This window comes from Anabrus simplex, chromosome 5 (assembly GCF_040414725.1).
Source record: "Anabrus simplex isolate iqAnaSimp1 chromosome 5, ASM4041472v1, whole genome shotgun sequence".
In the NCBI taxonomy this organism is placed as follows: domain Eukaryota; kingdom Metazoa; phylum Arthropoda; class Insecta; order Orthoptera; family Tettigoniidae; genus Anabrus; species Anabrus simplex.
The window spans coordinates 67,716,192-67,731,914 of NC_090269.1; the positions used below are offsets into that span (position 1 = coordinate 67,716,192).

The 15,723-nt window shown below is 40.2% G+C and overlaps 1 non-coding gene across 1 annotated transcript; it reads left to right on the forward strand.

The window, feature by feature from the left end:
• Nucleotides 1–7,438: 7,438 nt before the first annotated feature.
• LOC137501091 (5S ribosomal RNA) lies at nucleotides 7,439–7,557 on the forward strand. Its single transcript, XR_011018349.1, has one exon. It is a non-coding gene; the product is annotated as a 5S ribosomal RNA (ribosomal RNA).
• The last annotated feature ends 8,166 nt before the right edge of the window (nucleotides 7,558–15,723 follow it).

Sequence of the window (15,723 nt, forward strand, 5' to 3'; positions counted from 1 at the left end):
TCGCCGCTAGATGGGGGCATATTTCATTCCATTCCTGACCCGGTCAAATGACTGGAAACAGGCTGTGTGATCGAAATCGAAATAATTTTTCAACTTATTATGACATGTTCAGTACATTTAATATATATCGAAGAGATATTAAATACAGAGCAGAAATGGCCAACCGTACACCTGTGGCATTCGAACTCACATCCTTCCGATTTCGTGGCGGTTGCTCTTACTATTGAGCCATAAATTAGTCCATAACGGGTGACTTCCATGCATTCTGTAGTTGTACTGGCAGTAGTGCGAGACCTGTAGCTTTCCAACAGAACAAGTATGGCCTAAGTCACCAAAGCTCAAAAATAAGAGCATCCGTCACGAAATTGGACGGTTGCGGGTTCGGTTCACACTGGTGTCCTGTTGGGCATTTTCTTCCCTCCGATAAGCAATACATGTAACAAACACAACCTAATATGTTGAAATTTTGTTTCAAATCCCAGTTTACTTCTAGGATTCACTGTCTGTATTGGTGTATGTGTTTTGTGTTGGGGACAGGAAATGAGAAGGAAATTATCGTGGCTCTATGGTAGATAAATTTATCGACTTGAAATGTAAACGTTTTAGATGATGATGAAGCTTGTTGTTAAAGGGGCCTAACATCTAGGTCATCGGCCCCATAGGTATTAGAATTCACTTCTTGGATGGCTGAAAAATTTATATTAAAATCCAAATATCTTCCCGGTTGCCCATTCAAGAATGAACGTGTCACATTCTAACCAGAAATTCTACTAGAAATAAAATCCACAGTGACGGTTGAAAATCGAACCAGGACCAACCGTTCTGGAGGTTACTATACTAAGCCGTAGATGACAAATACGTCTGGATTAGCTTTCAAAATATTCCTGATATTGGTATTCGGTAAATTATGCATTTTTCCCGCTGTATTTTGTGTTAGTAGTTTGATAAACCCATCTAGTAGAAATGCTACGCCCCCGATAGCTCTCCCACGTTAAATTGCTTTAAGAGTTAGATCTCTATTGTCATAATTTAATAACCTAATTCTATGTGAACACAGACGGGCCTTCTGAGCCAAGTTCCTGGGTTCTAGCCCAGTTTATTCGCTGATATTTGAACATGCTCAAATACACCAGCCTTGTGTTCGGTATATTTATTGGTAAATTAAGTATATCCTACGGAAAAAACCATCAGTATCACCAAAAACCATGAAGGTAGTCAGGACGTAAAGTGAATAACACGAGATTTTATATATAGAGCATTTTCCAAAATACTCATTGAACTGCAGGGTAAGTAATTTTCGCTAAATCGTTATATTTCTGTGCAGAACTGGTATTATAGAACTTAACCTGCAATTTCTGCTGTAATGTCTCCCCATTGTCCATAATAGTCATAAGTAATCACGACCAGTTCCCTTTGCTAAACCATCGAGCGAGACAGAGGACAAGAGCTCTTTCAGGTAGCACAAACTATAATGTCTCAAGAGTCAAACTGTACTTGTGCCAAGAAGGAAATGGGAACGTTGAAGAAGGAAGGGGAAGAAATAAAGGAGGGACTCACTGTTCGCAGGGTAATTTGGCGCGCTCAACCCCTTCCTGTTCGGTGCCGTCTCAAGTGCCTCCGGAAGCTATCACGGCCTCCTGATACAGACTGGGTTTTAGAAAGTACCACCCAGCAATGCCATCATTAGTTGCAGGATAAGGTAAAATGAGTTTGGTTTCTAGAAACTACGTGAGGTGCACTTGGAAATAAATAAACAGAACTTTCTGTCAACCATTCAAATGTCAACGTGCCTTTCAAGTCTTCGTTACGTATACATACTCAGATTTATATTCTCAATACGGAAGTGTCCCGATTAATTCACGGCTTAAGAGATAAGTCACCGAGCTCGATAGCTGCAGTCGCTTAAGTGCGGCCAGTGTCCAGTATTCGGGAGATAGTAGGTTCGAACCCCACTGTCGGCAGCCCTGAAAATGGTTTTCCGTGGTTTTCCATTTTCACACCAGGCAAATGCTGGGGCTTTACCTTAATTAAGGCCACGGCCGCTTCCTTCCCACTCCTAGCCCTTTCCTGTCCCATCGTCGCCATAAGACCTATCTGTGTCAGTGCGACGTAAAGCAACTAGCAAAAAAAGAAAAAAAGAGATGAGTCGTATACTTTATTTTGCAACATTATACTGTCAGGTTCTTTGGATGAGTGGTCAGTGTCCTGAGGTTCAGTCCTCTGAGTCCTCGATTCGATTCCCAGTCAACAAACTCAGTTTTCTATACGTAGCAGATGGTTACCCACCGTCGCTGGAGGATCTGCCTTACAAGGGCTGCACCAAGTTAGCAATCTTAATCCTCCTGTTCCTTCTCCCAATTCCATAGGGTTGGCATTTCTTATAGATTTGGCTCGGTTTTACGGCCGGATGACTCTCCTGACGCCCAACCTTTATGGTGGGATATAGTCACATTTGCATGTTTCTTTAGGTGTTGGTAGTGTGGTGTGTTTATGAAGACAAGTGTATTAATACAAACATAAATACCTAGTTCCCAATCATACAGAGTTAAAATCCTCGACCAGACCGGGATCGAACCCAGGACCCTCTGAATCGAGAGCCAGTAAACTGACCGTTCTACCATGCAAGCGGACGTGCACTAGGCTAGCGATAGCTGTGTTAAATTATTATACATTATCAATCTGTTCATCCTCATATTTCCTTGTTCTCTGCGGCACATAGTGTCCATTATGGGTCTCTCCCTGCCAAGAGTGCTGGTGTCCATCCAGATGGCCTGCAGATATTGGTGCGGCTTGTGGTTAGTGCATGGCTTCATCAAATGCATTGATTGGCTTCCAGAACTTCACCCTATCAATGAAAGTAAAAACTACTTGGCTGCCAGAAGTTGAAAAAGATTTCCGGGAAATAGGCAGCACAGATGGCATTATATTAGACAGTTCTGAGTTCAAAAAATCAGTCGACAAAAAAACCTGGTCAGAAGATCGCAAGAAAAGCCACAGGGAGAAGACGAAAAGATTATGGGAGAAGAAAAAGGCAATGACTCAGGTAAATACGGTCAATCCCGCTCCTTAATCGGGAATAACGAAGAAAGAAGGAATAATAATAATAATAATAATAATAATAATAATAATAATAATAATAATAATAATAATAATAATAATAATAATAATAATGTCTGAATGAACCCTTGTGTTGATTACGAAATTCCGAATAATCTTCGAACTTGCAACACGAACTTCCATAAAGGAGCTGATGAATCTTCTGAAACTCTGGGGTTTTGCGGGATGTTATAACTCTTGGTGCTGTGTGTAAAGCGTATGTTAACCAATGTAGATATATTTTCACAATCTGGTAATATATTCAGCATTCCTCGTCAGTTAATGAGATGAACTGCAGTCTTGGATTCGCCTATACTCGAGTCTGGATATTGTTTCCTATTTATTATTGTTCCGGGGATATTGTGGAGCACAGAGGTGAAAGAAGGTGCGGGCATAAATGAAAGGATATATGAAAAGGGCAAGATTGATTTAAAACTTTTAAAATTGGCAGTTTTATTTATTTTCTTAACCTTTCCTTTTTTCTTTTCAAGTCTTAATACTTTGACAAGTAATTAACAATCAGTTACAGAAATTGAGCTTGAAAACACTTTTAGAGGTCAAAAATAATCATTTAACAATTTTACAGGCTGTGTTAGAAGCTCCCAATTACAATTTTTACCTGAGTACGTACGACTGCTCCTTTAAATCAATAGTCAAGAAGACGGATCTCCCAGTTTCTTTTACATCAACAGGAAGAGCATTATTGCTCTGTCAATGTACACTTTCCCGGCCTATCATAGGCACAACCTACATTTAACAAAAGTAAACAGTATTCAGTATCTCAAATGCTCAACAGTCTGATATCCTTAACATGAAATTAATTAAATAGAGTTAAATAGGGGTAACAAGTACCCATTCCACAAGGCCTTCGGTAAAAACAAAAGGTTACATTTGCTGGCCCAAATACCAAAATGGTGAAGATGCGGACACGTGCACTCCTTAAAATTTACATAAATGCATAAAACCCTATTTGGGCTTATGGCCCGACGTTACAGAGGCTAAGTCTATACTACTGAGTGACTAGATGGAGAAAAATGTTTAAGTTACAAAATTACAGGATAGAATTGGTTACAAAATCATTGTCACCTCAAAATCAAGTTGAAAGGGAATACGAGAGGGTACCTCACTCTGTATTCCCTGATTTCGGTTAAGTTCTTTCGACTAGTTTGAAATGTTCATTTAGAGTTCGAAATTTACATTTTAGGAAATAAAATTACCTTACTAAAGATTTGGAACCTTCCCCTCGAGCTAGCTTTGAAGGACTATCACATTTTAAACTGTATCTGCCATTACCTTGAGCTGGTGGACCTCCCGAAGATGAATGAGGCGCCCCCGCCTCCGTTACGAACACACTCCAGACTGGAGCGATCACTAAGACAACCTGGTCCGAAAAGTGCCAGCTTTTATAGCAGATGGGAAGGTTCCAGAAAACTGTGGGCTAACAGCCCGACACTCCCCCAATTCTCATTGGATAATCAAATAAATTTCAAAATTTTGTCATTGGTGAATATATAAATGTACAAAATGTCTGACTGGCCAACGCCTTAAGTTGGTGGGAAGAGACAGAAGTGTTGGTAAGTTTTGCACATCAAACACGAACACTAAACATTCCAGTTTAGGTAACATTTACATACAAAATGTATCTAGACATTTAATAGTTCATCTTTACACCAGACGGCACAACATAAGTTTATAGTAGAGAGATCTTTTGAGAAATGTTCACACTTCTTGTTCTAGTTGTTGCAAGGTTTATATTTCAGATGGCATTCTCCAAGGCGCTTAATTTAAATGCGCGGGGCGGGTGTACCACAGGTACAATTACGATTATGTAATATTATATCCATACGTGTCTGACTACGCGTCAGAATCTCTGTCACTGTAATAACAGTATTGTATTTACAGCTGCCTCTGTGGATCAGTGGAAGAGTGTCGGCCTCCGGATCCCAAGATAGCGGGTTCAAAACCGGCAGCGGTGGTCGGATTTTTGAAGGGCGGAAAAAGTCCATTCGACACTCCATGTCGAACAATGTCGGCATGTAAAAGATCTCAGATGACACATTTGGTGTTTACCTCGACAAAATTCATTAAATCTCAGCCACAGGTGCCCAAGAGAGTTTCGGTTTACTCAGTCTGCCATCTAGTGGGCCTAGAGTGAAACGCAACGTCGAATTGACGAGCAAACAGCCAGATGGCGACAAATTGAAATGTCTGAACCATGGTAGCTGAGTCCATACTATTATTATTATTATTATTATTATTATTATTATTATTATTGTATTTACCATACTGGGTCACGTGACATTACCGCATACCGTATCGAAAATCACATTAAGTCTAATACTGCTAGCACAAATTTTCATAAACTTCATGTGCAACTACGGTACATTCTCCAGTTCATGACAGGGGTAGTATGAAGTTATACTGTAAGTACATTCAGGACTGTTATAAGCATGATCCGCCAGGTCGTTTTGAAACCCCTGCCTGCTTATTTGCTCGTTTTGTCTCTCTCTCTTTCGCTCTAAAGATCTCCCCTAGCTTGCCTGCTCGAAAACAAACATCGGAATGTGATGTGGCTTTACCTATCATACACGGTAGTCCTCAGATGAATTTTGTTTATACTTCCGCGGAGAACGGGTTTCATTCTAGTCTCTTTAAGTTTCTTGCATTTCTACCTTCTGCTTGGCTTATTACAAATCCGTTTCATATCATTGTAGAGCACTGGAATATGAGTTTTCCAAGGCTCAGCTTCTTATATACCGTATTTTAGTCCTAATGCAAACCTTTAGAGTTTCGCATTCCATCCTAGCTTGAGCTATATACTCTCGTAATACAGAATGGAAAATGAATTTCAAGCTACTCTCCTATCCCAAGGAAGTGTGTTAGTTTTCCTTTATGCCCTGCAATTGACATAGTTCAAAAGTAATGGGAACCTGGATAGCTTTATACATCCCTTGAATATAATCAAAAGAACAATTCTAGAAATCTCTTTAAGACCTTAAATTATTGTAACATGCAAAGTAGATGGTCTCGGTTAACCGTCTTCCTTAGGATATTAATGATAATCTATGCCATTACCCACCATTCCTTGATGGTAATCGTTTACAAGCATTTTATATATCTCTGCATTCTTTATATTTAGTTCCACGTATTCCTATTATTCTGTCATTATTACTGTAATTTACAGTTGAAACGACAATATATTTTTATATTCTTAAATGTTGATTATGCTTAGGCGGTCGCCATGCTTACGGCTATATACTCATGCCATTCTTAAATTTCTGGTAGTACGGGGAATCGAACCGCTTATAGCACTAACCGTTACGCAACAGAGGCGGACATGGTTTGAAGTGGTTTGATAGAAACTGAAGATGATCGTGTAGAACGAAACATGTCATTCTGTGTTTATATTTTTTTTTCAGGTATGCTATAGTGTTATACATTATATTTTGAACTTGTGTGTTTGACAGACTGAAAAGCTTTTAAGTTACATTTAACTATGTCGACTTTAGAAAGTGTGGTTTCCTTCTTAACACAATAAACCCAGTACGGTATGTCAGCTTTCTCTTTAAAGTATTTCCAGTAAGCATGCATTAGGGAAAGGAGATGTTTAGACATCATTATTAATTTTAATATTTTGAATTTCTGGTTTTATTTATTTATTTATTCATTTATTTATTCATTTATTCATTTATTCATTTATTCATTTATTCATTTATTCATTTATTCATTTATTCATTTATTTATTTATTTATTTATCGTATAGCTTTTAGAGCCGGAAGTGTCAGAGGATATGTCCCCTGGTGCAGGTTTTTCTATTTGACGCCCATAGGGAACCTGCACGTTTGGATAAGATTATGATGATGATGTAGGGAGAGGATGTACATTACTTCTGTCGATTAGCACCTAGGAGTCTTTTCCATGCAAGTGGGGACGTCAACGAAATACACCTAAACGATTATTTCTTGAATGTCATGTTTCGTTGCTTACTCTAGAGATTATGTACCCAAAGTTTGGAATGTGAATTAAATCTCTAAGCCTATTAAGTAACTTGGTGTTGATGATGCACATAAGCCACACCCACTTTTCACAACCTGCAGTAATACCAGTTCATCTCTTCTTACGTCACTTTTCGACAGACGAATCAACAATTGCGAAGAGGTTTGGAATTGAATTCATGCTTTTTGGACGCAACATTCTGATGGTGAAAATGTTTGCACCAATAGGACTCGAACCGGCTAACCACAGCGTCAGACCATATAGACCTGACACCTCAATGATCATATCCACCTGGCGAGCTGATTATCTGATTTAATGTCAAACATATTTAAGTAACACTGAATTTGCCAACGGCCATACCATGTTGAATACACCGGTTCTCGTCCGATCACCGCAGTTAAGCAACATTGGTCGTGGTCAGTACTTGGATGGGTGACCGCTTAGGAACACCACGTGCCGTTGGCTCACTTCCCTTTGTCCGGCCCCGCAGTGTAGGGTGAATACGTCCGCCTGTCACCCGGCGGCATCGGGTTCGATTCCCGGCCGGATCAGGGGTTTTAATTGTAAATTATTAATATTCCTGGCCTGGGGACTGGGTGTTTGTGTCGTCCGTAGCGTTCATTTCCTCACATTCAACACTGTACACTTCCGCAATTCCAATAACGCAGGTTCATATCATATGGTGCAAGTAGGGGCAAAAGATCTCTATAGGTAGATGCCCCGAACAAATAGTAATTTTTATAAAACATACCCAACAACGACTAAATAAATCATTCTTAAAGTGCTGGTATTAGTACCTCAAAGGTAGGGCAGTAGTCTTTCGAGCTAAAGTCGTCTGGTTCGATCCTCGCGCAGTCCGCTGGGATCTGAATGTGCTCGTTTACCGGCACGTTAAGGAACCCCTGCGGGACAAAATTGCAGCACCCCGATAGCTCCGAAAATCTTTAAAGCAGTTATTATTATTATTATTATTATTATTATTATTATTAAACAATCTTTCTTTCTTTCTTTCTTTCTTTCTTTCTTTCTTTCTTAATCTATTTACCCTCCAGTACCAGTTTTATCCTCAGGCTTAGCAAGGGACCCCACCTATACGGCCTCAAGGGCAGTTTCCTGAAGCGCGAGACTTTGGGTTGGGCATACAACTTGGAAGGAGGACCAGTACCTCGCCCTGGTGCCTCACATGCTATGCTGAACAGGGGCCTTGTGGAGGGGTGTAAGATTGAAAGGGACAGGCAAGGGAGTGGAAAGGAAGTGGCCGTGGCCTTAAGTTAGGTACCGTCGTGGCATTTGCCTGGAGGAGAAGTGGGAAACCACGGAAAACTACTTCGAGGATGGCTGAGGTGGGAATCGTACCCACCTCTACCCAGTTGACCTCCCGAAGCTGAGTGGAGCCGGTTCCAGCCCCCTTATCTTAAATTTCCTGTCAGAGCCGGGAATCGAACCCAGGCCTCCAAGGGTGGCAGCTAATCATGCTACCTACTACACCACAGAGGCGGACTATTAAAATAATAATCTTCAGAGTAATGTACTGATCTGATTATTACTTTCTAAAGGAAAAGTGGTAGTTTAGTTTGTGATGTCATTTATATCTCGTGCAGTTTACGTCGGGTATCCACCTCCTCGATTGCGAAATGATCTACTTATCACGGGACTGCTGGTTCCACTCCCAGCAGTGTCAGGGATTTTACTTGCGTTTGATTAATTCCTCTAGTTCTAGAGCACTACAAATCACCACAGAAACGAGCAATAGTGAAAATATCCCTCCATATATGATTTGTGTTAGGTAGGGCATCCAGCCGTAAAACCGAGCTTAGTCCACATTAGTGCTTATCCTAGTTAATTGAGGAAAGGCAAGGAAAGGCGAAGTAGTCTATACAGGGGCCTTGAGGAGCTCTTTGTTCATGAGAGGATGAATAATTCCTTAACATAAGGCTGTAAGTCGGAAAAAATCAATAAACAGCAGTTCTGCAAATTGCTGAAAGGACGGAGCGCAGCCTGGGTCACGCAGCTGTCAACTTGCATTAGGAAGACATTAGGTTCAACTTCAACTGTCTGCAGCCCTGAAGATTGTTTTCCACGGTTTCCTATCTTAGACCCAGAAAAATCTGGAGCTCGACATTAATTAAAACCACGATCACTTCGTTCCAGTTCTGGCCCTGTCCTATCCCACTCTCGCCATAAGATCTGTCTGGGACGATGCGACGTGAAAAATTGATAAAATAATTTCTATGAATGAGGGCCGACGGCAACTTAGACATTAAAATTCCTAATAGAGTGTTGAGAGCGCCGTTTTTAAGGATACTGCTGTCTGGCGGACATTACGACCACGGCTAGACGTGCGCTGGACGCTGGACCGCGCCAAGCCACGCTGTTCCTTTATATCCCTGTAATTTCCCCTGTCTGGCAAGGGGCTGGCATGTTTTAATGCGAAGCGTGTGTGAGTTATTGATTGGGAACGAGGAAGGTGGCATCTCCCTCCCTCCACAGAGAGCAGCTTCATGCTCGTGTCGTCCTTGAGGCAATCACAGTGTTCAGTCGTCAAACTAACTGGTTACCTTCTATACGTTGCTTCACAGAAGGAACTTCGGATCACCCCCAGTCCCATCCGTGTGTCAGTACTCTCAAATAACCTATTAGGTAGAAATATATCTAATGGATTTATTCAAATTATTATACAAACTCCAAAAAGCAGTTTAGAACCAGTGTGTAAGAGAGGAACTTGGAAATCATGAGAGGCATACCATAGTGCAAAAACTCCACTGTTCTAGCCCTTCAGACAAGCAACTCATTGTTGAATACATCCTAGGTATATGAGCTACGAATATGAGGTAATAAGGTATGAGAATATAGTCTTTATTTATTCCTAAAAATTACAATCCTTTTCTTAATCATCGTTATCCGTACGATTAGATTAGCAGTTTGCCGTTTTTTACCAATACGAGCGCTTGTGGGTGAATACATTGTTTCACTCATGCACCACTACGAGCGCTAATGTGAGTCAATGCAGAGTTTCACTTAATCCTATATAAATACATTCGGTGTGGATAATTTTCAAGAAAACCGAGCTCGATAGCTGCAGTCGCTTAAGTGCGGCCAGTATCCAGTATTCGGGAGATAGTAGGTTCGAACCCCACTGTCGGCAGCCCTGAAAATGGTTTTCCGTGGTTTCCCATTTTCACACCAGGCAAATGCTGGGACTGTACCTTAATTAAGGACACGGCCGTTTCCTTCCCACTCCTAGTCCTTCCCTGTCCCAGCGTCGCCAGAAGACGTAGTGTCGGTGCGACGTAAAGCAACTAGCAAAAAAAAAAGAATTCTAAAAATGAAAAAATGCCTGATATATTGAAGCAAGGAGCACATTACAGAAAAAAATATGTAAATAAGTTAATTTGTCTATGATTTGGATAAAAAAGAAAACGAGTAAAGAAACAATCGTTTTTAGGCTACTTTCCCGGAACTTCACTTACGCCAGAAGTTATTTTCGAATTTATTTTTAAGTCTGATAGAGCTATCCAATGTTTGAAACCTTTCCAGGGCCTTTAGCCCTTCGACTTTCGGCACAATTGATGAAATTGCTTAATTTAACGTTTTTCGTTGTATGGGGAGCCGGCCCCGTGGTGTAGAGGTAGCGTGCCTGCCTCTCACCCGGAGGCCCCGGGTTCGATTCCAGGCCAGGTCAGGGATTTTTTACCTAGAGCTGAGGGCTGGTTAGAGGTCCACTCAGCCTACGTATTTAGAATTGAGTAACTATCTGACGGTGAGATAGCGGCCTCGGTCTAGAAAGCCAAGAATAACGGCCGAGAGGATTCGTCATGCTGACCACACGACACCTCGTAATCTGCAGGTCTTCGGGCTGAGCATCGGTAGCTTGGTAGGCCAAGGCCCTTCAAGGGCTGTAGTGCTATGGGGTTTGGTTTGGTAGTATGGGGACCACTACTTTGTCTGATGAGGAATGCTTTCAACATGAATGTGGATTTGGGAATGATAATTTGAACAAATAAATCGACAGCATTGCACTCATGGTTAGTGACTATTCTATGTAAAACTTCCAGGAATAACTTTACAGGAGGCCTCTAATGCCATCGGATGTACAAATATATAATTACATTTTTCTGCTATTGTTTATTCCACTTATTTACAAAATACCCTATCAACCTGAGGATCTATAATAAATTATTACTCAGTTGATTATATCACTCCGGAGGTAGCAAAGAGTGTTAAAAATGCACGTCGCATATTTGGGGCCACAGAACAGAAGGCCAGTATGCTGATAACTAGCAGGGCTCCTACTATCTGCTCGATAAAGATGAATTACCCCTTCTGAGTTGCATTCTTATTCTAGAAGCTACTGACTTCTTGACCTTTACAAAGCACCCTTTCGTTTTTATTGTAAATGATGGAGAGTTCCAAGAGACTGTGGTGATACAAAGGGCAGTCTAAGGGTTTGCTTTTCAAAGGGAATACCGCTAGAAGTCTGGACGATGCGGGAGTATTGTGTGTGCTCTCACAATGGAGCAATAGACAAGGGCCAAAGTGACCTTTCTCTTTCTTGTTTGGCGATTATATGAATTAGAGATAGCTCAAAGGACACCGCGTGGCTGAATAAGTTGTGCGCTTAACACTGTGAATATAGTGTAAATATTGACTATACCTTTAAATGTTAAGAACTGGTTGGCTCAGTAGGAATTCCAAACTATCATATTATGTAGTATTACGGTAATTAATAAATACTGAGATTAAATTTGCAAGTTCATTACAGAAAGTTCAAATTTAGTCAAACACATTTTTGATACGAGAGGGCAAAGCTCTTGGTAACGGCGAAGGGTTTTGTCGGGATTACCACGAGACACCACGTTTATATTCCAGTAAGTAACTCTTGGCCTAAATGCCATAAAGCTAGACATTTTTGTCGATACTCTTCTATTTCTGTTATGTCTGTATATAACTGCGTCCATTTTTTCGTGATGAATGTTGTTCGCCATTTGCTAGCTTTCCTACGTTGCACTAACACAACTATTTTTACGATGACATGAGTTCAGGAAAGGGATAAGACCGGTAAAGTGATGGCATTGCTTAATTAAACGATCCTTCGGTATGAATGTGAAAATGGTAAATCATGGAAAAACCATCTCAAGGATGTTAACAGTGGGAATCGCCCCCAAGATATCCCAAATTCAAGTCACATAGATAGATATTCGATTACGGTAGGAGACCTAAGGAAGGGGTTCATATCTACAATTAATTGCAGACACGGCATTTACCTGTGAGAAAATAGGAAACTACGGAAAACCAAATTCAGAGCCGTTAAATTTGAAAAATAATTTCCAAAGTAAATATAAATCTTTTAAAAAATTGTAAAATTCTGGAAGAAATTTTACTATAAATTTCAAAATATGCATCCGTTCACTGTCAGTACAAAGGTGCAGAATGTGCTGAAAAATCCTAGATGTCATCCAAAACCTACCATAGGGACATGGTTGTTCTACTCCACACTGATGCTCTATAGTGAGGAACATTTACATGTTATTGGTACATAAGATCAAAAATACACATATCTGATTACTACTATATTTAATTGTTTCATTGCCATGTGCCACATGGTCTAGGTGTCTTTTTGGTTGCCGACTGCCAGTGACGTGCAAAAAAATAAAACATATCCAGAATACAGGTACGTATACTGTACATAAAATCCCTCGAAACAAACATAGACTTCATTAATTAACCTTGGCCTGTTCAGACAACCACTAACCGGCCAGATGTCCTGCAGATATTTTAATTGTGTGGGATCAGTACAATAACATCCACAGGTATATTCCGACCGGGTCCACTGGATCACAAATCGAACAGATTATCAATATTGATCTCACGACGCCGAATTAACTTCGTACCAGCCCCCAGTGCAGACTTGAAATCCTTGGACAAGCCAAGAACAGAACCTGTGTGGCTAAGATGCAGACTCTGTATCTCTATACAAGAAGGCTGCAAGAACTCTCATACCGTGTAAAATACAGACAGAGATGTAAAATATTTCTAGTTCCGATGAATATATTGTCATCTTATCGTCGGTGTCATTATCATCATCGTCGCCATCATCAAGGCTACTTTCAAAGTAACCTCGGAACGTTTTCAAATTTCATTTTTAATAATTCTGAATGAATAAATACACTCAGAATTATTACTATTATTATTATTATTATTATTATATCAATAGAAAATTCGCAAAGTGTGACTAATCAATAGAGTCTCCCATAACACGCCTCAAGCCTTATTCCTTGCACGGCCGGTCTCAGAAGCCGTTTAACATATCTCGTGAGGAAAAAATAAATCAAGATGGAGTGAAACTTTGTCCCTCTTGTACAGTCAAAATGATCCATAATGTGTATCCGTGCGTGTAACACACACACTTCCGTCATACCTTGGGGACGTATCGTGCAGAGAAATTATGTCGTCATTGTCTGAGAATAGTCCCCTGGGATCGCTGCAAACCGTCAAACAGCCGTGTTCTGCAGTTCGTGGTATTGATGAGCCAGAGAAGATGATTGCGTGAACAGAGGAAGTTAAAGAATCACTCCAGGGAAATGTTGCGAGCAAGAAAAAGGCTCGCTTAACGAAACGTGCATGGCGCCGACCTTTTGTTTCTCACACATTCTATCGCGGGAGACATGTCACAGAACTCCGAGGGATATTGTATTGCAAATGTAGGAGAATTAATATCTAAATATGTTCTACTTGTATTGCAGTATAGGAAGAGAAATGCTTAGTTGTTATTCCCCTTAGGGCCGGTATTATAATGAGGGTTTAAACCGAAGATTGAGTAAAACTGTAACTCGAGTTTAAAACGATGTTGAGTCTTATAATGGCCGGCCTAAGTTAAACGGAGGTGAAGAATGAAATATATTATGATCTTGGTAGCAGTGACTTGCGAGAAAAGATGACTGTCGATAATGTTTTGCAGTGACTTACAAGAAAAAATGACTATCGATAATGTTTAGTTTACATCTTGTAGACAAAATGGCGGATAAAAACAATAAACCTTGTCCTAATTTTACTTGTAAGGAAATAGAATTGCTTGTGCAATTAGTACAGAAATATTTATATAGTCCGTGAAACAGTGGCCTTATGAATTCCTCCGAAATCTCCCATTTTAATACACATACTACGAGAGGCATAAAACCGCAATGGTACTAGTAGCTGACTAAGAGGTTCTACAGCATAATTTCTGAAATAGAAGGAAGTTTCTTTATTTTCTAAAATTTACACTTTTTACATTCAAACAGTTCAAAAAGTAATTTTTACATTCTTACCTTTTCGTTGCATGGTTTATTATAGCACCAATTTGCTAAAATAAGGTTATGACAGTCTGTTTTGTAAGCCTAAAACTATTTAGAAACTATTTTTCATTCCATTCCATTCCCTTTGCTCGGAAAACTTGTAGTGCCCGTGGTTATTCAATAATTTGAACCGTCCTTCGTCATCGCTTAGTATTTCTTCAAACACCTCAAAAATATTTTCGAGATCCATTCGTTCTGACATGTTGTAAGGTTATGTTTTCTTAAACTTCAGTTTAAACGGTAGATGAGAGGCAGTAAAATTAATCTCTAGTTAAACTTAAGATTAAGTTTTATAATACACGACTAACAGATAAACCGAAGTTTAAACTGAACCAACAGCTTAAACTTCTATTATAATACCGGCCCTTAACCATGTAGTCAAGTTAATCCAAGGTAGCACGGTTAGTTCGAAATTATGCATTTGAATTGGTTTTTCCTAGTGATGGGTTAACTTCGCATTAGCGAACGACAGTATAGAAAGAATTAAGTCATCACAATGTTTTTAAAGGTAAGGTAAGGGTTATTCTGCCCGAAGGCAGGTCCGAACCTCCGCCGAGGTGTTCCTGAGCCGGAGTTTACGTGCGGTAGGGGGGCCAGTTCCTTTCCGCTCCTCCATTCCCTTACCCCCCACCAACAGCGCGTGGCAACCCATCCAACTCCTGACCACGCCCAATGTTGCTTAACTTCGGAGATCTCACGGGATCCGGTGTTTCAACACGGCTACGGCCGTTGGCCGTTTTTAAAGTAATGAATATTAATTTAAATTAATAACAGGACTGAGCGTGAGTTTGTCATAGTTCTACAGATTTCATAATTACTCATAATTACTCCTGGGTACTTCATTGAAATTAACGAGAATATGGTTTTGTCAATGCGATAACTCTTCGTAATAAGTAAGAACCCCTATACACAAGTAAGGGAGTGTCTGGACGAGGTGGTAAAGGCGTGCTCGGTTCACGCGAAAGGGCGTGGGTAGGATTCCCTGCGAGGAAGTCGAAAATTTTAAGAAATGAGATTTCCACTTCCGGATGTGCTCTTGGCCCTGAGGCTCACTCACACTAAACCAAAATTGTGTACCGGGTTAGTTTTCTGCCACCAAATTGAATAACAATTCATTCTCTTGGAAAGCTATATTAGGCTTCTTTCTTTTAATAGCGAACATAATTTATGACAAATTATTTGCAAATCCTGAATGGAATCAAAAACTTGCTTACATTTCGATAGTGGCGGCAGTACGTGGTGATTTGTTTTCCGTGCGTTAGTATAAAAAATTTAAGGTTCAAATTCAGATTGAAAC